This window comes from Calidris pugnax, unplaced genomic scaffold, assembly GCF_001431845.1.
Source record: "Calidris pugnax isolate Ruff unplaced genomic scaffold, ASM143184v1 scaffold46, whole genome shotgun sequence".
Lineage (NCBI taxonomy): Eukaryota > Metazoa > Chordata > Aves > Charadriiformes > Scolopacidae > Calidris > Calidris pugnax.
The window spans coordinates 119,901-146,256 of NW_015090769.1; the positions used below are offsets into that span (position 1 = coordinate 119,901).

Genomic DNA, 26,356 nt, shown 5'->3' on the forward strand with positions numbered 1-26,356 from the left:
AAGAGTTGACATCATAACCAATACACAAAGTGCCTCCCCTGGGCTGATCTGCACCTACAGCGTGACCACGCTTGGACCTACAACGCTGGGAGAAAGGTGTGTTTTACAGAAAGCTGAAGTTCCTGTGGGTATTTGTGCCAGCAAAGAGCACACACAGCCCGGGGAGGCAGCGGGACGGAGGTTTTTGGCACAGCTCAGCTGATGGGAACAACCTTCTCCTCTTCCAGCCCCGCTCCGCCTCGGACAGCCCTCGGAAAGCCCAGCTTTTAAGTGGAATAGTACCTGGGGTTAAACATCTCTGCCAACAACCCGGCAGCACCCATCGAGGGCTTCTTCCCCCCACCGTGCCCCAGAGGAGCCATCGGACAGGACAGCCCAGCCAGGAACTGCAAATCTAATGGGAGAAAGGTGTGTTTTACAGAAAGCTGAAGTTCCTGTGGGTATTTGTGCCAGCAAAGAGCACACACAGCCCGGGGAGGCAGCGGGACGGAGGTTTTCGGCGCAGCTCAGCTGATGGGAACAACCTTCTCCTCTTCCAGCCCCGCTCCGCCTCGGACAGCCCTCGGAAAGCCCAGCTTTTAAGTGGAATAGTACCTGGGGTTAAACATCTCTGCCAACAACCCGGCAGCACCCATCGAGGGCTTCTTCCCCCTGCCGTGCCCGGGAGGAGCCATCGGACAGGACAGGACAGCCCAGCCAGGAACTGCAAATCTAATTCCTATGAACGCGGCGCAAACGCATCCCAACCCGGGGCTAAAACAAAGGAGCGGCCGGCGATCGCCCAGCGACCGAACGCTGAGACGTGCCATTAATCACAGGGACTTTCTCCAAAGCAAGAGTGCTTAGTCAGGAGGAAACCTCCTCAAAAAGAAAAAAAAAAAAAAAAAAAAAAAAGAACAGATCTGGATTTATTCTGGGTTTATTTTCAGTCTCTTCATACTCTCCAGCCTCACAGGAATGAGCAGCAGCGACTCCAGCAGCCGGCGCTGCTCCAAGAGCTGCAGCAGCACTTTCAGGCTCCAAACTTTGAGGAGATTTACACGAGGATGTATTTTCTACCCTTTCCTTTTCCCTTTCTACCCTTTCCTTTTCCCCGGTTCTGACCGGGCTGGGGAAGGTGGTACCTGGAGCTGCACCTGGGTATTTCACAGCATCACGGGCAGAACTCTGCACTCCTACAGCTCACTCTCACCTACCTGTGTTAACATCACAGGTGATGGAAATGATCTAAAATCTCCTGCCAGCACTAAGTTTTACTTAAAAAATTAATGCAATCAAAATCACAGAATTGTCTGGGTTGGAAGGGAGTCCAACCATCAACCTCACTCTGATAAAACCATCACTAACCCATGTCTCTAAGCACTAAGTCAACCCGGCATCCACTCCAGGGATGTTGACTGCACCACTTCCCTGGGCAGCCCATTCCAAGGCTTTAAAATTTAAGGTAAAGACAGGTAATGTGTACTGAGTACTTCTCCCTTTCCAGCTAACCACAGCAGCTCAGCTCAGAGCGACGGGAGAGGCGCAGAACCCACTCGGAGCATTTCCAGGGGCAAACCCTTCCTACACAAACTCCTTCATCTGTTCGGTCTGACCTTTGTAACAACCTCGATGAAAACGCACCCTGTACCTTTTCAGCAAAACCCTCTCCTTTTATGAATTCTCCAGGGCATCCCTGGAATTCCTTAGCCCCCGGGACCAAAGCAGTCCCCGTAACCATCACCCCCTTATCGCACACCGACAACAAACGTCACCAGGGAACAGCTTCACACCCTCCGTTTCCCTTCGAGGAACTTTTCTGCAAATCAAAATTCAGACCTGAATTTTTGGTTCAAAATTCACAGCATCTTGGTGCAACGGCACGGGCTGGAAGGAAAGGAGGAATCGGGGGGGGGAGAGTGATCACTGGCGAGAAGAGGAGGATTTGTAGCACAAACCAGCGCCTTCCAAAGATCACAGACATTGCTGGGAAGACCTTGGGATGAGATTGCACTGAGATTTTTTTTTTTTATTCCAGGGCATCCCTGGAATTCCTTTAGGAACCAGCGGCCGTTTCTCCCCGTAACCATCACCCCCTTATCACACACCGACAACAAACTTCACCAGGGAACAGCTTCACACCCTCCGTTTCCCTTCGAGGAACTTTTCTGCAAATCAAAATTCAGACCTGAATTTTTGGTTCAAAATTCACAGCATCTTGGTGCAACGGCACGGGCTGGAAGGAAAGGAGGAATCGGGGGGGGGAGAGTGATCACTGGCGAGAAGAGGAGGATTTGTAGCACAAACCAGCGCCTTCCAAAGATCACAGACATTGCTGGGAAGACCTTGGGATGAGATTGCACTGAGATTTTTTTTTTTTATACAGCTAAATCCCAAGATTGCAAGCGCAGGCTCAAGGTTTACACAGGCTGTAACAGAGAGATCTGGTCGCACAGTTCTGCAGCAGTGATTAAATCATATTTACTGCAGAGGAGCCCTAAAAGCAAGCTCCCTATTTCAGGAAATAACACCAGAAAACAATTTGCTGACGGGGATGGAGACGCAGAGAGACCTAAAGGGAAATTAACGTGGCACTGAGAGAAGGGGAAGAGAGTAACGAGAAGGAATTTCTTCAAAAAGGCTATTCTGCCTCTCTCCTCAGGAAAACTGGTGAGATCAGAGTCTTTCAGGGGAATCACCCGGGTTCCTGGAGGGCAGGACAGTCATCACAGACTTTTCCACCAGTATCAAACAGCACCTTTCCAGTACACTCTGCGACCAGCCCTTGAGTCTGCTGGATTTATTGAGATGGCACCTTCACCGACTGATTCCACGGGGTGAGGATAAGTCACCCAGGCTGTTTCAGGAATAACATACAACTTCTGAAGCTGCTCCCCAAATCCCCACTTCTGCTTCCCCACTGCCAACAGCAAACAGCTTCGGCTCAACTTGACAATACCTTTTATTTGAAAGAAGGAGGAGAAAATAAGGATCACACGGTAAATTTTAAGTTTTATGGAAGGCTCTGCTTTTTATGACAAGGACCGGCAGAGCTTGGGGGGGAGCCCCCGGGACCAAAGCAGCAAATACTCAGTTTTAAGTGCTGTCGCTGTAGCAGATGAACTGCTGCCATCAATTCAAAAGGCAGGTTAGTGCACCGTGTAAACCACAGGGAACTCCTCAGCCTCTGGGCCACCACACTGGTCAAAAACCCCTCCGTGCAGCTCCGCTGAGCCCACCGACAGCAGGAAAAACCCCAAACCTCCCCAATTCACAACCTGTTTATGCCAGCCCGGTGAACATCGCGTGTGCTTGTGATGCCACCCATGTGCTTTCCATCAGGAAAAGGGTGAAAAGAGCTTCCTCCCCATCTCCCAAACCCTTCCTCTGTTCAAAGAGCAGAGCAGCAGCACCAAGAAGACCTGGTTTAACTCATGGGGGACGCGTAGGACCCTGTGACACAGCCCAGCCCCTCGCAAAGGGCCAGGGATGCTGCCACCATCACCTGCTTTCCTTTGGCCGCTGCAAGGAAAAAGCTACAGAAGAGGCAAAAACCTCACAAAGTTCCAATTTAAGAATTGGGAAATGAATTACTTTGTGCCGATTTTTCCAGATGTTTGGTCCAGCCCGGAATGAACCTGAGCAGGGCACGGCCGGGCAACCGGGACGGCAGCCCAAAGAGGTCTGGTGTATGAGCAGATGGAGAGCACCCATGGGGTACGTGAGGGCAAAACCACAACTGAAAATAATAAAAAAAAGAAAAACCAGCCCACTTTGCTGGCTGCCTGTAACGTACACTTCCACTTTCCCCCACATCCCATTCAGAGTTACCGTATTGCCTCCTCTCTCCTCTCCCATTCATGATTTACAACTTCCTCGTATAAATTCCAAGTAATTCCTTCACGGAGGAGCTCTGCTTGCCTTTCCCTGCTCTGCACGACCGGGTGGTTTTTGAAGTTGAAAGGACCGAAGCTGAAATCGCATCCCGATGTTTTGCTGGATCCATCAGTGGGGTGAGGCAGGGATCCCACCTCCACCCTCCGTAGCCAAAAGCAAAGATCAACAACCCTCTTCCAGCATCATCTGGAAACTTTTACAGTAAAAGGAGGGGGGGAAAAAAAAAATAGGACAAAACAAACTAAAAAAAAAAAAAAAGACAACTTTACCGAGGAGGAAGCAGGGAGGGTAAGACACACTGGATGAGTATTTTCTAAAGGTGGTGGGTGAGAAACTGTCTCTGTGGAGCCCCTGGACCCAGGACCACCCCCACCTGCTCCCCACGACACCCAGGAATCCAGGATGTAAAAAGTCTCAGTGAGAAACCACTGCTTCGACGGAGCTTAGTTCCTTATTATGCCATAAGCAGTTTTTTTTTTCCCCCCTGTATACTCATCGACCACGAAGTGAGATGCTCTGGAAAAAGTCATTAAAATGTGTGTGTGTCCGTGTGTCTGTCCTGCTGCGTGCGTGTGCATTCATGTGTGTGTGTGCATTTATGTGTGCGAGCTCCTGACCTTGGCACGTAGGTTTTCAGAAAAAAAAAAAAACCAAACCCAAAACACTTTAGAAAGCCAAAGTAAGAACTAGATTTTACTTTTTTAAAGGCTAAATGACTGCAACAGCAAGAGGGCACGAACGATGGGTATTCTGCGGGTCAAAAAAGAAAGAAAGATAAATAGATATAAAAATCATCCCGCACCTGATTTCAACTGGGCACCCAAAAAAATCCATCCTCTCCCCGAGGAAGGCAACAAAAAGCCAGAGGGGGGCTGATGTCTGGGCTCCCCCCGGCCGTTATTTCCATCCCATGGGACCTGCAAAGAAGCGGAGGTGCCAGGGCCGCAGCAGCCCCCTCGGGGAGGGAGAGGGGGGTGCCCTCGGCGGGGACCACCGCGGCCCACCAAGGGTTAAGCCCTGCCATTTCGGTGCCACTCGCCGAGGTGGCCATTAAGGCTGTTACATAACAAAATGGCAGCCCTTAACCCTTCCCTCGCCGGGCTCCCACCCTGCTCTGCTCGGTGGCCTCCCGCCTCCACAGCCCAGCTGCCCTTCTCCACCATCAGGATTATTACTTCCCCCCCCTCACCACCCCCTTCTTCTTTTCAGGGAGAGGGGGGGGAGAAACTAAAGGAGGTTCCTCAGGACTTGCAATTAAAAGGAGCCCACAAAGTTTCCTCTGTGGCCACCGGTGGCTGGAGGTGGCGGAAAAGGAAAGTTCTCACTGGTCAGGGGGGCCACCAGCAGGAAAGCATCGTTTCAGGGATGCCGGCCTCGACGAATGGCTGGAGGAAAGGGGCTGAAGTGTGGGGTACCCAAATCCTGACAACAGCCACGGTGTTCCCAGCGGGAGCACCCACCTCCTCCTGCAACCCAGGACCTGCCCTGTCTCCATCCCAGGGACCAGGGACACCCACCGTGCTCCATCTCCATCCCAGGGACCAGGGACACCCACTGTGCTCTCTCTCCATCCCAGGGACATCTCCATCCTAGGGACCAGGGACACACACCATGGTCCATCTCCATCCCAGGGACAGGGACACGGACACACACCATGGTCCATCTCCATCCCAGGGACATCTCCATCCCGGGGACTGGGGACACACACTGTGCTCCATCTCCATCCCAGGGACCAGGGACACACACCATGGTCCATCTCCATCCCAGGGACATCTCCATCCCAGGGACTGTGGACACACATCGTGCTCCATCTCCATCCCAGGGACATCTCCATCCCAGGGACCAGGGACACACACCGTGCCCCATCTCCATCTCCATCCCAGGGACCAGGGACATGACCAGGGATACACACCACAACTGCTCCCAGTCGTTACAGCGCAGGGGACAGCAATTCAGCCCAGGTTTGACTAAATATTTCCTAAAACGAACAGATAAATGTTTGCAGAAAGGCGCTGAAGCCCAGCTCTGAGCACTACAAACATCAAGTTCTGTGTTTGGCCAGAAAAGGGGACTTGGGTGGCCAAAGTCCCACGGCTCCCACCCTTCTGCTTTCCACGGCATTTGGGTCAACTCACTTTAAAAAAAATTTAGGAGTCACACCCTTCTGCTTTCCACAGCATTTGGGTCAACTCACTTTAAAAAAAATTAAGAAAAAAAATGACTATTATAGTTGAGTTTGGCTCCATTTATTAGCCTGGAGTCTAACCACTATCTACAGGCTCCGTGTTAAGAGTGAGGAACATTCACCATCCTTAACACAGAGAGAGAGAAACATTCACAATCCTTAACAGAAAGCTCAGTAGATCGTATTATATTAAGCACGTCGCCGTGTAAGTGGAAAATAGCTGTTGCCTGTAAAAATCAACCTAGTAATTTGCTAATTTTTTTTTTTTCTAAGAACTTCAGAGAAGTGCTCGCCACCAAAGATTTTTCTAAGAACTCCAGAGAAATGCTCGCTATCAAGGTGATCTTAGAAAAAACAAGAAAGCAGCCAAAAAAACACAAAACCCTGCATAAAAACACCAGGTTTTGGGTCCTAAAATGCCTTTTACAAGTGGTGTTATTCTTTACTCCCAGTCTCCAGCTGAAATAACCCCTGGTTCCTCACCCCGTGCAGCGACACCGGCTCTCCCCATGGAGGTGACTCACAGAGATGGTTCATTGTCACCCCAGCGCCAGGGGAATCCAACCACCCTCCCACAGAACCGAGCGAAAACCCAGAGATTTGGTTCAAAAGACCCCAGCGATTCTTATCGGGGTCTGGCTCCAGCCCTGCCTTTCCCAGAGGTTGGGATTCTCCAGGTACATCCATCCTCCCAGATATTAACTCATCATTAAAAACCTCTTTACTTGGACTCAAGAAGAAAACCTTCCACTCAAAGGGCTACAACTGGATTTAAACTTTGGGTTGATGGGAAGAAATTTAAATATTAAGTAATGCCCCCCCTAGATTGCAATCAGATCCTCCCACCCCCTGCCCATTTAGCATGTGCTGCTTATTAGGGGAGGGATCCAGGTTGGTTCCTTGATTTTAATGCAAGAGCAGCAAAAATTAGCATCTTTAAATACTCAGTCACAACAACAATCAGCTTTCCCAGCACCACATGCTGTGCATATGATAATACCAGCAATTCCTTGGGTTTCTGCATTTAAAAAACCCCAACTTTAGAGAAGGGAGGCTCTCCCCACACACAGACCATCCCCACCAGCAGCAGCATCTCTCCGTGCTGAGAAGCTCTGAGCTCCAGATTCACGTTCAATCCACTATAAATTATTTAATACAGCCTGGGTACAATCATAGAGAGAATTGGTGTAAGGGGGTAGAAAGGACAAGGCACCAAGAAAAAGACCGAAACAACTAAAGGCATTTTCGTATTCACCCATCAATATTCTAATTCTTGTAAAGAGAGCTTTAAAATTAATTCTAAGACAACACTGCTTTGGGTTTAAAGAGGTGTTTTTAGAGGGTACTACGCACAGCCACTGCCCCAGGGATCTGTTTGACCTGAATTCTCCCCCAAGTTTTCTGGATCTATTTTTGGCTAGAAACTACTGGGCAGGAAGTCTGGTAACGACTGCGGCTGGGCTTTGGATTACCAAAAAAAAAATATAAAAATATCACAGAGATTCTTCCAAGCAGGATCACAGCTAAACACCAGCTCCTGTTATGGTTGGAAACTGAGTATTTGGGTAACAAGCTGAACTGGCAAAATAAGACAGTGTTTACACACGGTGCTCTACAACCACACAGAGCTGGTTTTGAGGTGTTTTACGGTGATAACTCGCACAACGAGAGAGCAAATTAAGAAATTTCCATGATTATGGTCAAGATATCCAAGTGTGAGTTACTCCTGCTCTGACTGATGATGGCATTAAGAAAGGTGGATTTCATAATTTCATTTGGCCTTTTGGTCTCATGAAAGATGTCTCTACTTGGTAAGATTTGGGAACTTATGTAATAAATAGCCCTCCACCCCCCCAAAAAAATATCAGGGGTGCTCCTGACTTGCCCAGTGTTAGTTCTGGAGTTGACTCTGGTAAAACCTAGTAAATCAAAGGAGTAAATCTACGAGCAGAGACATCGACACCTACAGCAGGAAAAATGAGACTGGAAGAAAAGTGAAGACCAGAGATCACCTTGGCAATACAACTTTTGCAGCAAAAACCCCCACCCTGGATAAATCCTTAAATTGGTAATTATAAAATGCTTAATTTGACAATGGAGTGGGAGAGAGAAGCACCATCACACGCAGGGACAGCTGATGGAGAGAGCTTTACTTCAGCTCCACCATCGAGCTCTGCCAGAGCCACACCGTATCTGCAGAAATTTCACTTCCATTCACAATTTTTCTTCTGGGGGTTGCACAAATGATCAAAATCTACAGAAAGCCCCAAGGGAGGCATTTCTCTGCACTTGCTTTTGCTTCTTCTTCGGTTCAAGCCCAACAATATTGTGCAGCTGTTGTGGATGCCCAGTTAAAAGGAAGTGAAACTCCTCTGTCCCCGAGTAAACTGGGGAGGATTTACCTACGTTGGAGCGTGGATTAAGCTCTAAATTAAAGGCCATTTTTGGTTAAGACACAGGAACAGAGTTCTGATCCTGGTTTAATCTGGGAGCTCCTCCGGGACACGGCAGGAGCTGAGGAGCAGAAGACCAGAAGACAATTCCACCCTCCCAGCCCACCTCCTCGTTTCATTAAGACATAGGAACCAAGTTCGGATCCTGGTTTAATCTGGGAGCTCCTCTGGGGCAAGGCAGGAGCTGAGGAGCAGAAGACCAGAAGACAATTCCACCCTCCCAGCCCACCTCCTCGTTTCCAGCACTGCCAAAATGAGGGGGGAGAGGGGGTGTCTGCGCGATATTAGAGGCTCATCCTCCATCCTACTCACAGCTCCTACCTGTCAGTGAAGTTCATGGGTTCCAGGTGGGATCCTGACCCGGCCGAGTGGCTGAAAGTGGCTGCGGCGAGGATCCTGCAGGGAGAGAGAGGCCGTTAGCACAGCTGGTGACACACCACCACCTTCACCCCAAAAATGTTCATCCTTAAGCATTGGTACCCCAGGGAGAGACAAGAAGACTGCATCCTATTGCTTTAAGGATACGAACTCCAACTCAGGCTTGTGTTCGGATGCTTTGGGATGAAAACCAAAAGCACACACAAAAATACTTTGAAGTTACTGCTTTTCTTACTCCCTATTTCTTTAGTCTCTGCTCCTTGCATCAACACTCTAGGAGGAAGCCAACTGCTTCTTGCTACCCCTGGTTTGACCCAAACACCTCCTGGGACCAGCTTTCCCATTTCCAGCTGACCGTTTCCCTCGAGGAGGAGGAGACCTACAAGCCCTGTGTTGGTCCAAACGGCCGGTCCCACAGGAGCTTGCCCCTGGCAAGTCTCACAGCAGTGGCTGGGCCACCTTCCCATTGCACTTCCTGGCCAAAAGCGGTCGGGTCCGTGTGCGTGCAGGAGAACACCACCTGAAGACACATCTTCAGAAAGGAACCTGTTCTTACTTTGTCCAACAAGCCAGCAGGGCCCCAGAGGAGCATTTTAATAGCCAGGAAGATGCAGCCAATAAAGCAGTATTTGCCCAATGTCACCTACATGAAGGTAATATCGTATTGAAGTGGCAGGAACACCAAGAAATGCAAACAAAGAGTTGTCTTTGGATGTGACACCACGGTCACACACACGCTCAGTCGTGGTTTGAGCGCAGCCAACAGTTAGGACCACGCAGCCACTCGCTCATTCCACCAAAAGAGGGGAGAAGAAGGAGAAAAGGAGGAGAAAAAAGCCCTCGTGTGTTGAGATGAAGACAGTTTAATGGAACAGCAACAGGAGAGGAAAATAATAATGATAATAATGGAAAAAGAATATACAAAATAAAGCGATACAACACAAGTTGCTCTCACCACCTGATGATGGGCTGCCCAGACCATCCTGAGCAGCGATCACAGATCCCTGTCCCCCCCAGCCAGCCCCCATTTATACGCTGAGCACGACGTATGGAATATTCTTTTGGCCACCTCGTCCTTCCTGTGCTCCCTCACAATGTATGGAATATTCCTTTGGCCACCTCGTCCTTCCTGTGCTCCCTCTCAGCTTCTCCGGGAAGCCAAGAGAGTCTTTTGATTAATGTAAACATTACTTAGCGACAAGGGGAGCAATGTGTGTTATCAACATTCTTCTCGTATTAAATCCACAACACAGGAGCTACTAAAAAGCACATTAACTCCGTCCCAGCTAAAAGCAGGATGCTCACACACGGGCTAATTTCAGCAAATTAGTGACAATTTGATATTTTCAATTAAAGGACATCAGAGCAAGATTTAATGCCAAGCTGGATGCACTGGTGGAATACAGCTGGAGGTTTCGGTGGGGTACCACCATCACCTGTAACACCATGGAGCCAGATGTCTCCTGGTCCCACCTGAGACCACCCCTTTGCTTCATGGCAGCTTCTGCAGGGAAAGAAGGGGGAAACAAACTTCTTGGAGAAGTTTTTGACCTGTAGGACAGCGTATAAAAATAATTCTAAAAGAACACACTCATGTGTTTATCTACTTCTTACTCCAGAAGAAGTTCTGCTGGCCAACGTTTGCTTACGCTCTACAAAAATCCTTTTATGAGCCTGTGCATACTGTGTGTGTTACCCAAACCTTCCTTCTCCCTCTCTGTGAAAACACGGAGGGATGAAACCCGTGGCCAGTGTCCACTGGGCAGCCAGAAAAACCAACCCCTTGTGCCGTACGAGCGGACGGGCAGTTCCCTGCACCAGCAGCACAAGCCCAGCCCAGCACCCCCAGTCACAGCCTGGTTTTACCCAGCATAAAGTGAATTATCAATTTATAGCCACAATTTCGGCAGCGGGTCCTGCGTGGGGGGGACACGGCGTGGGCTCTCGGGGCGCTGGGCTGGAGGTGGAACGCGGTAATTGATGCACAGCAGCTGCCAAGAGGACTCCTTGGAAGCTCGGCCTCTTATTTCTGCTAAGCCACCAAGAACTGAGTCATTTCCCTCCTCAAAAAAAAGTTGCAGAGCTATTTTGCTTTTGTCCAGAAGGCAGGACAACATCTCACCGGCTTCTCGTCCTCCTCTCCCAACCTGGGGGGGGACAAAGGGCTGTCAGGGGTCACCCCTCTGACACCCACCCCAGCACCAAACTGTCCCCCCTCCACCAACCTCCAGCATCTCGAGGTCATCTTGGCCCGAAAGCTGGTGCATCTTCTCCATTTGACTATTTTAAGCGCCCCAAAAGGTTCCAAGAGGTTAAATAATTTGCTACAAAAGCGCAGATATAGACACTTAATGAATGGATAGGCAACCGTGTTCTGGTCCCTGATTAGCTATCTAGAGGGCAGGTCTTGCTAATTATAGCACATCCTATTAGTCCAATGCTTTTCTAATTAGAAGCCCCATTGAAAACCATCGCAATAGCAACTTCAGGGCCTTGAGCAGGGCTGTGAAACCCCACAGATAACGGCAGCGCTTCCAAGCTGCTGCTCCTGCATCTGGCCTGGCCACGAACAAACACTTCTTCATGGCTGAAGACGACAAAAAGGGACACACACACACACAAAACACACACACCACACACTCACACGGCGTACCGGGCCGTGACAAGCACTACAGCACTGCCAGGGTAATCTGTAGTTATGAGGGTATCACAGGAAGGGAGAAGCCAGAGGATATAACACTGCTGGGGGGAAAAAAATTAAATAAAATTAAAAAAAAAGAATAAAGGAATTATTCTGCCTGGCAGAGATAATTGCTGAGCAGGACTGGGAAAGGTTGTGGTGGGAAGGGAGGATCCTCCAGGCACTGGCTGGGTCTGGAGCCGGATCAGATCCACTGGGAGTTTTCCAAAAACTTCCAAAAGTTTTCCCCGAGAAGGAGGGACAGGGTGGGAGCTGCCCCCCGTGTCCTGGAGGAGCCCAGCAGAGCCCACTCCTCCCGACGTGCTCTGGACGCGGGGAGCCGAAGCTCCTGAATCGTATTTCCAAGGCTCTGGCCAGCCTCCATTTTTAATGAACTCTAGCAATAAACTCCCATCGTGCTCGTGTCATGGGACTAAAATAGTTTTCATCTTGCGAGGACACCAGAAGAGGAGTTTAACCCCTTCGGCGCCGCGGCACCGAGGCCACCTCTGGCACTGACCCACATTCAGCGCCTGGAAGTTTCCACTGAAACCCAACAGACCGTGGGCAACCGGTTGCCCGGGGAGGCCACGGGTGCCAGGGCCCCACAAGCCACGCTCCATCTCCCTCCATCCATGGCTCAGCCTTCTCCCGGGATGGGGAGTTTGCTTTTGTAGCACACGCTAAGGAAAAACAAACAAACAAAAAGGGTTAAAATGCTTATAAAACTATTTTGAAGGATTAAGTTTTCAAGCATCTGTTCTGGGAATGTCCTGGGAAGCAGGGCCATCAAACAGTTAACGCTCAGAAGTGACACTGGCCAAGCAGCAGCTCTGAGTTTTGACAGCACTTCCATGGGAAGAAGAAGTCACTGCAGAGGAAGAGGAGAGGATGCCAAGGAAGCTGTAGGGTATGGGGGGGCTTTGTAGGTACAGGGGGGGCTTCCCTGCGTCGCTGCCATCCTCCACGGGCACCTGGGGGACACCACACACTCCCTGCCTCATCGGTCCTGCTCCAGCTCCTCCATCCTCCAAGAAAACCAAGCCTTTAGCATCCCGTCTCCACAGCTCCTCCAAAGGCTGGGTGTTTCCACTGGGGCTCTCATTTGCTTGGAGCCTACTTTATCACTTGTGAATCTTTTTTTTTTTTTTTGCCTCTACAAAACAGTGATGGAAGTTGTAGATGGGAGCATCAGGAACCGCATTTTAAGCAAAAATCCCATCAGAAAAATAATGATCTGGTAAAATCCAAGCGAGATTTAGCCCGCAAAATAGGGTTTTAAAACCATTCCATGTTCAGGATAAGACAGGCTGTGGATTCCCTAAGAAGATTAAGGCCTGGATACTATGACACAGGTAGGACAGTTCAGCATTACTGCTGGATGTACCTCCTCCAACAGCTGAGATAAGGAAACACCTCTGCTTTTTGGAAGGTTGAGTGAACTGGTCAGCAGAAAAAAGGACCCACATTTCCATTTAAATATCGACAGAAAAGGGGCTAGTTTCCCTCTCATGCATTCAGGCTTTACCTCCATAAACATTTTTGAATACAGGGGTAAAGTCTTTGAAGACTTTATTGGTCTAGAAGGAGAACTCAAAGTATCAAATCGGGTTTTTTTAAGCACTGAAATACCAGTTGAAAGGGTGAATCCCACAGATTCCTCCCTGCACACATCTCAACAGAATCCTACGAAGAGCCATCGGGTAGAAATAATAGCCACGGTGCACATTTCCCTCCAGTGCCAGCCACCCCCACGGGGTGGAAAATCACTTCTCTGAATGTGCCAACCCCTTCTGTACCTGCCCAACACTGGTATTTCTCCAAATATCCAAGCACCACTTTCCAACCGCCGTGTGCCCGAAGATTCAGGCGAAAGCTGCCGAAACACCCTGTTATCCCTGCTCTTTGGTTTGAGGAGCGAAGTGCCACCTTGTAGGATGGGTGGGGGAAAAAAAACCCAACCAAAAAGCTCTTTTCAGATGTTCATTAATCCCACCGCCACCCCTTTATTGTGTACAAATCAGATGGGAAATTAAACGGGTTACAAATTAAGAGTCTCTCTCTCTCTCTCTCTCCCAACTCGCTCCCGAATTCCGGCGCTGGAGATAACACACACGACAACCCTCCCGGGCCATCGACAGCCTTTATAATTACACCCCTTCCCGATCGATGCCCGCGTTCCCGGGGCAGGGAAAGCCGTGGCTGCGGGAGCCCTTCGGATGAGCCGGTCCCTGGCCCGGGGGGGTGACAGGCTGGGCCAGGGCATCACCAGAGATGGCAACCAAAAAGTCAGATATAGATAAAACTACTCACTGGCACCAGCTGTTCTTTAAGCACATCCTTCTTCTGGAGAACGCTGATTTTTCCAGCATTTGTTCTCTACTGGATACCAAGTGGATACCAAGGGCGGGCAAATTACACGGAAGCGCAGGCAGCCCCTCGAGGAGGAACCCCTGCCTTGGCTTCTGGATCCGGGAGAGTACCATCTGCTAATTAATGCTGCTGCAAAGTGCTCCCTGCACATCTCCACCCTAATTTAGCAGGACTGGAGTTCGGCTTCACTCTGCCCCCTCCTATCCTGCCACTCGCGTCCATTGGAAAACAGGAAATCCCCGAGTAAGTTTTCTCTAGAAAAACCAGGCCGAATCTTTTGAAAAACGCTGGTATAATCTAATCTCCTGCAATCAAAACTTGCCGTTTTGAGACCAAAGTGCATTTTGACTTCTCTCTCGCTCCATACTCTGGACTAGCTCAGCGGTAATTACATTACCCAGCTCCCTCCTCCCTCCCCAAACAAGCCCCACCATCTACCTGTGCTTTTAGTGAGATTAGCCAGAATTCAGTCAAGTGTGGATACCTGGAAGATGCAAAGATAAAAGGATCCGGTGATGTCGTTCGGAAAGAAAAATCAACACTAACTGCAATTATTATTGGTTTCTTTTTTTTTTTTTTTCCTTCCAGGAAGCCTTGGCTATTCAAGACCTTTCAAATCTGGCTTTCTGTAACCAGAGCCTCGGGTCCCCCGTTCCTGCTCTGCTGGTTGAGGGATCACGACACCGAAAGGCAGCGGAGCCGAGGGATGCTCTGTGTGAAACACCACACTGGGCAGCACAAAACCAAGCACGTTCCTCCACAGGTCGACTGAGAAAAAGCAATCAGGCAGCCTCCAAACACCCAGATCACCATCGGGTTGGCTACTCGTGAAACATCCACCACTACAGGCTCCAGCAGGCAGCTTGCTCTTCACTCAAAATGCAATTTATCTCCTCAAACCGGGGCAGGTTCCCCAGAAAAATCTCGGAAAAAATATCAGATATTCCTCAAAAAGTCCACAGGAAACAGCTCCCAGACACTTCAGTTGCATAAATGTAAGAACAATGTGTCATAGCGTGGCTACAAAAAGCTGATATTTCTCCATAAATTTAACCTTTGAGCAACCCTTTGGGCAGCCCCGTTTTGTTTTGCTTTGGTTTTGAGAGCCGTACTCCCGCGGACAGAAGCATTTAAGCAATGTCATGTTCTCACTCAAAGAAACTAAGAGGGACGATAAGGAGTCAGGGAAGCCCATGAGTGAAACGGGGATTAAAAAAAATATTATTTTTGCCATTCATTTTACAATTAGAAGTTTGAACCGTGAAACTGGAGTTAAGTCAGAGGAAGGGTGAAACCACTGATGAAGAGGTTGCATGGGAGCCAGGTCCGAGCAGTTTTATACATCTGGTTCACATCTCCCCGAGTTAATCTTTCTAATTACTATACGGGTAAGACCTGACTCATTAAATCAAAAAAAAAAAATCTTCACGAGAGGCTGAGTCGCCGGAACAGGAGAAAACACCCAGCGCGTCAGAGAGAGCGGCCAACACCAACAGTGCCTGGTCTGAGAAGGGGAACTACAGCATCTCCTGTTCAGCACAAGGAGAGAACACCCAGGAGAGCTAAAAATACATCCAAGGGGCTTGGTTTGGGGGTTCTGTGTTTTATACATAGCAGAGTTTCAACTATTTTTTTTTTTTTTTCAGTTACTCCGTATTTAAGGCCAATTATGTTGGTCCTCACCCAGGGCCAAGATCTACTGGATTCATGGGGTGAACACGAAGGGTTCCCACCACCAAAACGTGCATCATCCAGACCAACGGCGCTGGCTCCGTGACTCTGGAGCTGCAGGACAGACAGACAGACAGACACACTCCTGGCCAGGGATCCTCCATCCTCCATCCACACCGAGTAGTCGCAACAAACTGGTTTTAATCAAAGTGCCATCTAATCGCCTAATGGGGCCGGTCCCCGCGGATTGTTGTATAAACATGTTTTTCAAGAACTGGAATTACTATCTCCTGTTCTCAGATGCAGAATGTATTTTTGACAGAGGAAGGGGGTGTCTCTTTTCTATGCAAAGAGGCAGCGTTATGAAATGGGTTTGCAGAACTGTTTGGGCAGAATATTAAAGAGGGGAAGAGGGAGGTGGGCACCAACGTGTCATCACCTCTTCCACCGAGCGCCCAACAACCCCAAGGAAGGCGACCTGAAGGCTCTGGATGTCTCTTCAGGAGAGACAAGAGACTGAAACGAGCGGCAAATTTCAATTTAAAAAAAAAAAAAAAAAAAAAGAGCAGCTGGCAAATTGTTATTTCTAGGTCTGGTGGAAAAAAAATCTGTTCTCCTTTCATCCTGGAGTAAGATGTGCTTTTTGTAGGCGCTGTGTTTGCCGTGGGATGCCGTTCGGGGGGCTCGCTGTCATCTGCTGACACGGAGCTTTGCTGTGCTTTGCCAGAGACTTCAACTGGGCAAAAATACAACAACTCCATTCCTCCTCAATAATTTGGTCCGTGCCTACCTGGCTTCAGCATCAGCTCCTGCAAACACAGCAGCAACCTTTATTTCTTTATTATTTTTTTTTAATTTTTTGAGGGGGGAGGGAGGGGAGCTCAAGACACCATCCCCCACTAACGACACGTTCTTAATCTCAGTTGTAGGAGTGCCTTAATAACCCATAAACTAATAATTTTGTAGCAGCAATTTTAGTTTCCCCAACTGTATTATTTAAAAACCCCAACCGAGGGTGTGTGTAGGGAATGACACCGCTCAGAAATCCAAATAAGGGAATGAAATGGCAGCTTGGCAGGGACCCAGCGGCCACACCTATTTACAGGGGAAGCCGAGCACAGCCACCATCATTAATTAATTCAGAAGCCTCGGCGCACAAAACTTGATCTGGATGCAGGCTGCATCCCCCACCTGAGATCAAAAGGGAGCTCCACGGGCCCAGCATCGCGAACCGTCGCAATTAAAACCAGGGGAGGCTGCGGGGATGATGCTCAGCCCCTGGTCCTGCAGTTGGAAGGGAAAAGGAAAACCAAGTTGTCTTCATCACTCATGGGATGGAGGGGGGATTTTTAATCTTGAGGAAGCCTAACGACTGGTAACGAACTCATCAGGGTCCCTGGACCCAGAGTGAGCAGAAAGCCAATGGGTACTGAAGATGAGGGAGAGGAAATTTAGTCTCTCGGTTACGCCAGTGGTTTTATGGAAAGAAAAACCCAACTTCCACAAAAACATGGGGGCATTTTGGGTATAAAACAACCAGACGTGTCACAATTACACCAAACAACGTTTTGCAAAGGAGAATCGCCTTATCAAGTTTGAGTATCTAAATGTCCTGAGGGATCAATAACATGCGCAATATTAAAATGAGTCTTTATTTAATTACTTCTATAGCCTTCATCATCATAATTCTCAGGCACCTCATAGAAATAAGTCACCCATCAGGTCCTAACCGACAGGACTCGCATGCTTTTGTTCCCCAAGCCACTTAAAAGCCCTGGCCGCTTGTTAAATCATCAGCTTCAGGTTTAAAAGCAGGTCTTGGTCCAGCAAAAGGAATTAATTTATCCCTCTCTGGATTCCTTTAGTGCTAAAGGAAGGAGAAAAAGTAGAGTAATTTTAAATACCTTCAACAGAAACTAATGACCGCAGGTAACGAGTCTGGAGGTGTCCTCTGCCTCCCAGACCCCGGTGCTCCTGTAGTGCAGAGAGGTGCACCACCACAACTGCAAAATTGCAGTATTTATTTAAAGATGTCAAGGAAAAAGTTTGCCTTCTTTAGGATTTAAGAGTTTTAGAGGTTTTCCCCTTCACCTTGCATACGTGCCATATACCAGACCACCCTGAAAACCACCACGCTTTCCACCTCGCGTTCTATGTTACTGATGGATCTTGCTTCTTTTTTGACTATTCATTAACATTCCCACAAACAGTATTTAAAAAAATATATTAAGACCTATTGATAAAGTTTCTCTTGGTGATCCTCCCCCTTGTCCCCCACTATCGCAGCCTGGGGAGCAATAACAGTCCCTACAAATGAACTACCTTTCACAAACTGCAAGGCACTAATTGAATGCCAGCCTTAACTGCAGCCTGGGGAGCAGTAACAGTCCCTACACATGAACCACCTTTCACAAATTGAATGAAAGGCAATTATGTGAATGAAATGCAAGGCACTAATTGAATGCCAGCCTTAACTGTAAGGGTTATCTACTATCTTGGAGCATAACTTGAATGAAAATAAGAATTATTATGCACAGCCGACCCGGATTAGTCTCAAACTGAGGTTCTGAAAGTTACACAAGGATTATTTCTCAAGTTTTATGGAGAATGTCATCTCCTCATTGGGATTCTCCCTCTTGGTATATCACCTGTTTTCAGACACAGGGAGAGAAAAGCTGTTACAAATGTCAGCTTTTCCCCCAACTACAAAAGTGACTTTGAATTTTAAAAAGGCCTAAGACATTTGATTCTGTCACATTTATAGAGTTAACCCAGGCATTAAAGGCACACTTCTGTCTAGCGTGGCCCGGAAAGGAAGGATAATGCCCATGGAGCATCTTCAGCTCTCCAGGAGCACAACCCATGGACAAGCTGAAGCCACACTGGATGCCCTCCATAGAGACCCAAAAAAAAGGAGCTTTACTAGAAGCTTCTTCCACTACGGACACAACCGGGCACTCGCTTTCAAAGACTGCATCTCATAAACCTTATAACCAAACAGGCAAGCCAGCAGAAAGTAAAATTGTAAGTCCATACTCAACAGCATCCTACAGAGCCTAACACCAGCGCTGTGCCTGCAACCCGCACAGAGGAAATTTCACTATTTTACAGTGAAAACTAGAAAATTTTAAGACTTGTGTTGTGTATGAAGCTCAGTAGGTGGTTCAGCGTGGCTGTACACACCCCAACCCCAGGGACACACGCGCAACTGCGGTCCCTAATTCTGCTGGAGACAGGATTTTCTAAGATCCTATTAAATATGAATGCCTTCCAGTTTACTTCCTCTAATTCTGTCAGGCATTCCAAAGCTCCGGATCACACGGCTCTTTCAGCAACTGGACACACTGGGCACAGCCAACGGGCCACGGGGAGGACGCTGCTCCTACTTACAGCAAGGGGTAAATCAGCATCAGTGTGAAATCTAACAATGTGATTTTTCCAACTCATTTTAGTGCCTGGAAGGTCCTCAGTATCTGCAGCATAAAGCAAACTAAGAGAAAAGCTGAGCATCTTCACCAACACCTCCCCTACAACACAATACACAGAAGTGCTGCCATCAGGCACACTCCGGGCATTTACAATGCCCGTGTGTACAGTTTACAAAATGTTTCTAATTTACAATTACGTGTAAATGCCACACTCTGGGCATTTACAAAACTTATGTTAAGCAAACCTGCAGCTATCCCCTGTCTCTGCCACGGGGTGACAAGTGTCTCTCCATCTAGATCGAATTCAGAAACGAGAAAGGAGTTAATCAGCATCACTGAAATGGAAGTGTTCTACTGAACTAAAAAAGGAAAAAGAAAATAAAGAGAAGCTTTCTTGAATGGCAACTCTATAGTCTTAGAGGTAGTAAAACTGGGTATTTGTGCCCCAGAGCGAAAGAGACAGGTCACGTCAAAATCAATTTCAAGACTAACTGAAAACTCAATCAAGGCTTCATATTTTTTTTCCATTGAAAAGCTACAAAATAAGCCTTTACTCCTTCAACACCAGCAATCTGGCACTTTAAAGCAAAGACTCCTACATATTTTGGATATTTAACATAGAAGGGAAAAATAAATAAATAACAGGCTGCCTTGAGCCCAGCTCACTCCTACCTACCTACCTGTCACCATGTTCATCGGGTCCCCCATCAAAAAAAAAAACCAATAACCACCCTTCTGAGGTGCCATCTGACATTCTTAATTGTTGTTGTTTCCCACTTTTGTCAGAACTTTTGAGTAACAACCTCTACTGTTAAAGTAATTGGGATTAAAAGAGTGACCAGAACCTCCTCCCAGCAGGTGAAGCAGAATATCCATTGCCATACTCTCTTTTATAGGCTTTATTTTCATTGCTCCCATCCCTCCGGCTCCCATCCACACCACCAGGAGGGCAACAAAAAAGCAGATATTGCTGTGGGGGACTGGAGGCGCGGTGGATCGCGCTTGGGCTACTGGGTCCAGCAAGATTCAGGTATGACTTTTAATTTAGCTTGGTTCATGTTTATACAGGAATAAGCCCAAGTTGAGAAGGTGACGCATAAGACACCAAAAGCAGAGGAAGACGAAGCTCTCGCACACTGATCCCTTTCATGCCGCAGCAGGGTTCACTACAGGGCACCACAAATTAGCCAGGAAACTGCATTCAACCTATTAGTCACCTCCTAATTGTCAAAGGAATTGGGAGACCAGCTCTTCTTCCAAACGTGGCAGGAGCAAAGCCCCCTCCGGCAGAGCTCGGACGTGATGCCAGAGCATCTGGAAAAGCCAAACTTGCTTCCCAGGAGGGAAGTGGTGGCCAAAGAGCCTCCTCACCTGGAGGGTCACTCGAAAAGAGTCACATGGAAACTCCTCCACTCTTGCAAAATACTGATTGGATTCTGTTTGTTGTTCTTTTGGGAGAGAGAAAAAAAGAGGGAGGGAGGGAGGGGAGAGAGAAAGGAAACAAAGAAGTTGGAGAATGAAGAGAGGCTGAAATGCTTAACTCGGATTAAAAAAAAAAAAAAAGGTAAATATCAGAATTTAATAAGAATGAATACAAACAGAACAGAACGAGATAAATTCAGAGATGTGTGTGTTAAATAGCTCTTAACCAGAACAAGACCTGAACTCCTGGAGCACTTTAAGACTCCAGTCATTATCACGATACTGATCATTTGATGGACCCTGCTTAATGGGAGCAGCCCCCGAGGGAGTCCCAGGAGGTTTCTAAATGGAAAAGGACCCGTCAGGTCCGGGGGGGTCAGAGGATCCGTTGGGTTTGTGCACAAACCAGAAACCAGAGGGAGGACCCCAGGAGTCCAGTCAATGCCCAAGGGCTCTCCGGGAAGGACAGCGGTGGGAGGAGGAAGAGCCTCCCGAAACTGAGCCTTCTTAAAAATAAGAGACAAAATAAACCTGCCTGACCATAGGCTTCCACACGCCGCGGTTAAAGGTGCACAGACTCGACCCCGCCGCTGGGACAGACCCCCCAGTTTTAAGGGATGTCCAGAAATCAGTTCTGGAGAACTCACCCAGCTCATGCACCTACAAAGACACAACTCCTGAATTAACAAGCAGGAGAGTTGGGGGTGACCTCAACCTCCCTCACTCCAGGGTTTGCCAAACCCCCTGTCCCTTCTCCCGTATCCATCTGGCCTTCAGCATCTGGGGCTGGCTGGTAAATTTTACTCTCCTGGACCTTTTCCCCCCCTCTTCTCATCTTAAGTCCTGCCAGCAATTCTCATTTGAAAAATGAGATGTTATAGGGTTAAATAATTTCAGAGACAAAAGCTAAAGACAACGAAGATTTATATTAAAAGGAATTGTTGTTACAAGCCACATTTTGTATGTTTCCTTTGTAACACGCTCTTATACCCATTTTGCAGATGGGACAGCAGAGGCAAAGAGAGGATGAAGTGACTTACCCAAGGCAATATGAAACTTCAAGCTGCAACACTGAACTCCCTCAAACCCTACCAACAGTAAAGGCGAGCAGGAGAAAAAAAAAGGGCATTTCTACAGTTCCACCTAGCAAAGGTTTTCCACTTTTTGCCTTATTTCAGGATGGCGAAACGTTAACACATTCAAACATCTTTTTTCTTAAGAGCCAACACGTCAAAAGTGGGCAAAACTTTCTTGCTAAACCTTGATTTTGTCCCATACAGCCCAAATGGCCTAACTGGATTTTCTTTTGCCCCCTCCCAACTCCAAGTGCCCTCTTTGAAGAGTCACAACGCTGCTCTCCAGCTTTGCTCACCTTAGAAAGAGAGGAGCATAGCGGACAAGAGGTTAAAAAACAAAAGCCCCAGCACAACCCCACGAGGTGCTCTGTAATTAAGAGGTAGGGAAGGCGTAGGGGGTAATTCCTCCCTGCCCCGTGGTGGCCACAGTCTCCGGAGGTGATGCCGAAGAGGTCGCAGACACACACCAAGACACGCTGGCAGGGGAACACCTGCCCCATCGGAGAGTCCTGAGACCTGACACGCCACCAAGTCAAATAGCAAAGAAAGCAATTAAAAGGTAATGAAAGGTAGAAAGGCCGGTACCTTGGGCAGTCGGGGAAGGAGGAAGGAAAAGGAGAAGTGCTGAACAGCAAAAAAGCCAATGTAGGAAACTGCGTATTAATTAACTGTAACCTTTGTTCTGTCCCTGTCCTATAACGCTCGCTCGGGGCAATCCACTCTCCTCTTCCCCACCTGAAAATGGACGTATGATTCATCTGCCAGGGAGGTGCACTGAGGGCCACGGGGTGTTCAGACGGCGCTGAGCAGATAAAAGATATCACAAAGAAGTTAATAACCTCAAAAAATTCCAGGTGATGCCCAAGAAATAAAGCAGGAGCTGAGGGAGGGTCAACACACCCAACAGATGCCCAGAGACAAGGGGAGGGGGAAGGCTGGGACAGCCTAAAAAAAGAGGACCCCAAGCAAGTCTTTACACCAATCAATCATAATATGAATGCATAAATAAGCAGAATGTCTATATATAAAGTGCCAAACTCCAGCCTGTAAGTTTTAAGGGCACAAATCTAAATGCAGCAGCAGGGAGAGCAGGGACAGCCCGACGAAACTATCAAGATGAGACTTTTAAAAGGAGAACACAACTGAAGGGCCGTGCTGGAGTTTTCTGGTCCATCAGTGGCACGTTCTTCTCTCTCAACATTTATTTTGCCTGCTGTCAGAAGAGGAAAGAGTGCTCATGTACCATTCCCCCCTGCCTCCTCCTCCCCCCAATCAGCAGCGTATGCTAACGACACTGCACTTCACACGCTGGTCTACAGACCATGTGCTGCGGTACCTCAAACACGAATAGCACTACACAAAAGCAAACGTTACTTCCCCAAGTCTAAAAATAAGCCTGCCATATTTTCAGATACCACAGTCTCCAGGAACATTTGTAGGGAAAAAAAAAAACCACCCAAAAAAAAAAAAAAAAACCACAACCAACCTCAACGTACACTTCTACGTTACTTAGATTATTATTGAAAAAAGACATACATTGGAAGTTGAGAAGGGCTTGGAGCTGGGCGTAGCGTTGGTCATTCCAAGAGGAGGAATAAAGGAATAAAAACACCCTCCACATCATTTTTCCTTTTATTTTTTAGCAAGAGCTCAGCACGTGTGTTTTAATTCAAGAGGGAAATGCACACACTGCGTGTTTTCCTCCTAACTTTTTCGTTGTGACAACAGCCAGGAGCTCTGTAGAGAGCTCACAACCTCCCACCTCACCAGACACACGAGAGGGAAACACGGTGCTTTGTGAAACACCAGCAAAGTAAGCACACTACTACTCCCCTCAGAGCAGAGCAGTAAAAAACCAAAATATTAAAGCCTGGGGAAGCGCTGGCGGTTCACTTGTGCGTAATAAGCATCAGAAAAATAAGTTCTGATGCCCCAAGATTTGAATTTACACTTAATGCCTACTATCAGCGAGTAACATCTTGATACTGCATCTACAACTCTGTGGTTCAAAACGCGCTCAATGAAAACATTCTAAATTTAGTCGCCAAAACAGCACTTTCCACTCAGAAGTTACTCATAAAGCCAGCGCTCCGTCAAAGCAGGAACCCAGGGCCCCGCTGACCACCGCGGCGCAGCGCCAGCCCCCTCCTTCCGAAGCTTTGGGGCCAGACACCACGGCTTTCGGCTGGTTGGGGACCTGCCAGGGACGTCACAGCAGGGCCACCGTCTCCAGAGGTACCACCAAAAACCATCTCGAAGTGCAGCCCCACCACATCTGAATGCATTTTAGGCTTAGCTTTTAAAATACTTCCAGCTCCGTCCCAGAAACGTCGGAAGTTGGCTTCCTTCATCCCAAGCATCGTTCCTTCTTCTTCCCCACCAAAGCCACGCAGGAGGAGGGGGTGCAGTGAGGGTGCTTATAGCCCCTACGCACAGGTAGGGCTAACGAGGAGCACACCCAGAAATAGAAGTGTAAGACCATAAGACAGTAAGCCCAGAGGTTCCTTCCAGTTCCAGTGCCTTTAGCAGCAAAGGGATAATTCCAACTCGGACCTGAGGCCGTGCAGAGAGGTCCCCAGGAGCCAAACCTTGTCCCTACACACACGTGCTGCCTTCTGGCTGAAGGAGCCATCCAAATCCTTCCTCCTCTCCCCTTGCACAAGCCTCACACAACGCACCAGCACCCTCTGAATTTCGAACCAATGATTTTAAACAGCTCCACGGACGACTACCGGCCTGTAATTACTACCAAAAAAAAAAAAAAAAAAAAAAGTCGTAAGGCAGCTATATTAAGTTACAGCATTAGCATACTGACACTGCATCATATGCCAACGGTGTTGCATCATCACCTCTTGATGTAACCTCATGACTATGTAACGCTCCCAGGGATGGCAGGAGCTGCTCCTCGGCGCTTCCACCTCCGAGGAAAGAGAAGTATTTTCAGCTCTCTCCATCCCCCTCTGGACACCCAGCCACCACAGGGACACAACTCCAAGTCTCCCCCACTCAAACTCAGCGAGGTGGGGTTTTACTCTGAGCACCGAACCGGGTGCTTTTCACACTCCAAATTCACCCAAAGCACAGTAACCGGTAACAGATTTGCCCTTTTTCCAGGTAAAAGCTAGAGGAAGGTCAGCCTGTTGCTTACCCACAGCCAGCACACAAAGGGCTGAGCTCTTACAGCCTCAACGTCAGGTGCAAAGTGGCAGAGCCCTCCCCGTTTTCAAAACCAGATAGTTGGGGGGGGTGGTGGAGGGGAGAGAAAAAACAAACTACGCAGTTCCCAGCCCTGAAACCAGCGTATTTTGTGATCCTATCTGAGATGTCTAACCACAGAGCCTCGCTGCCTCCAGGATATCACAGCCCTTCTCTTCTCCAGAGCTTGACAATCCAGGCACACCAAAGGCTACACCAGAGTGATGTACAGGGATACGCCGTGCCATAGGTGTCACCATCCCGGATGGCTGTGAAGTGGCACTCAGGGGTAATGTCCCCTCAAAAGCTGGCTCCCCCCCTGACATTACAGCACAGCCCTCCCCCTCCTTACAGCTCTCAGCCTCCCCACGGCCCCAGTGCCACTGGACATCAGTGGGGCATCACCCCCACATCCCAAGATGTGGTGGGACTGTGGTTTGTCACCAGAGCACACGGTGACACAGCGCCCGGGAGGCCACCGCACAGTTCGCTTCCACACACACACACACAAAAAAAAAAAGTACCCCCCCCTCCTTACAGCTCTCAGGGGGCTATCAGCCTCCCCACGGTCCCAGTGCCACTGGGCATCAGTGGGGCATCACCCCCACATCCCAAGATGTGGTGGGACTGTGGTTTGTCACCAGAGCACACGGGGACACAGCGCCCGGGAGGCCACCGCACAGTTCGCTTCCACACACACACACACAAAAAAAAAACCTTTCCACGTGCTACACATCCCTTTTATTTCTTACTTTGCTGCGCCTCCTGCCTCTGGTCCCCTGTCACCTCGTCCCCTCCGCTACCGGCGTGTCTCCTACTTCTTCCTCCCCACCGTCTCCTCCCGCCGGAGACGCCGGTCGATAGTTTGTCTGGAAGAAAGGAGGGTTCCCTTCTCTTCTCCTGCTGGTGTATGGCAGCTTCCAGCCTGCTGGCATGTCTCCTATTCCCAAAGGCCCCTCTCCGTTTCACTTCCTGTGTAACCATCTCCGCTACCTCTGCTTCCAGCCGCGCTCGCAGGGGGGGCAAGCAAGGGGAAAAGGGGGGGACACACACATGGATGTGAAAGCCAAACACCTGCAAAAGAAGCTGGAAACGGGGATTAGGGCCGTGCCTCGCAAATCAGTGCTCTGCCACGGTCCCTGCTGGAGCCATCCCCACCGGAGCCATCCATCAAGCTGGGAACCTGCATCCCAGGGAAAGGGGTTTGCCCCCCCAAAGTACAGAAATGGCAGAGTATGAGGCAGCCAGAAAAAAAAAAGAAAAAAAAAAAAGAAGACAAGTGAAAGTAAAACCTAAGACATATAGAGAGTGTAAAAGAGAGAAAAAAAAGAGAAAAAAAAAAAAAACCACCACCTAAGCAGATGCTGTAAGAGAAGTAAGAAGTGCATCCCGGGTTGCGGGCAGCCCCAGCTGTGTCGCTCTAAGGGATGCCGCCAGCCGGTTTTCGGTCACCGAGCCCCGGCTCCTCCTCCACCGCCGGTTCCCGGAGCCCGACCGGGCAGCGCCGAATCCTGCCCGGCCCCTCCCGCAGGCACCGGCAACGTGCGGCAACCGAGAGGCCGGGGCAGGGTCCCCGGCGAACCTTTCCCCCCCCCGCGACACCGGCAGCCACCGGTACC

The 26,356-nt window shown here is 48.8% G+C and overlaps 1 protein-coding gene across 3 annotated transcripts in view; it reads right to left on the reverse strand.

Annotated features, from left to right (window-relative positions):
- Positions 1 to 25,830, reverse strand: part of GATAD2A (GATA zinc finger domain containing 2A) — a 48,184-nt gene extending 22,354 nt beyond the window's left edge. The window contains exons 1-2 of one of the 3 annotated variants that reach the window (XM_014938428.1): positions 25,812 to 25,830; positions 8,836 to 8,910 (exon numbers count right to left, since the gene is read on the reverse strand). The gene's annotated coding sequence lies outside the window, so the exon portion shown is untranslated. Of the gene's footprint in view, positions 1 to 8,835; positions 8,911 to 25,489; positions 25,751 to 25,811 lie in introns of those variants that run through there. The other 2 variants (XM_014938422.1, XM_014938436.1) reach the window with 2 other exon arrangements.
- Positions 25,831 to 26,356: the final 526 nt, after the last annotated feature.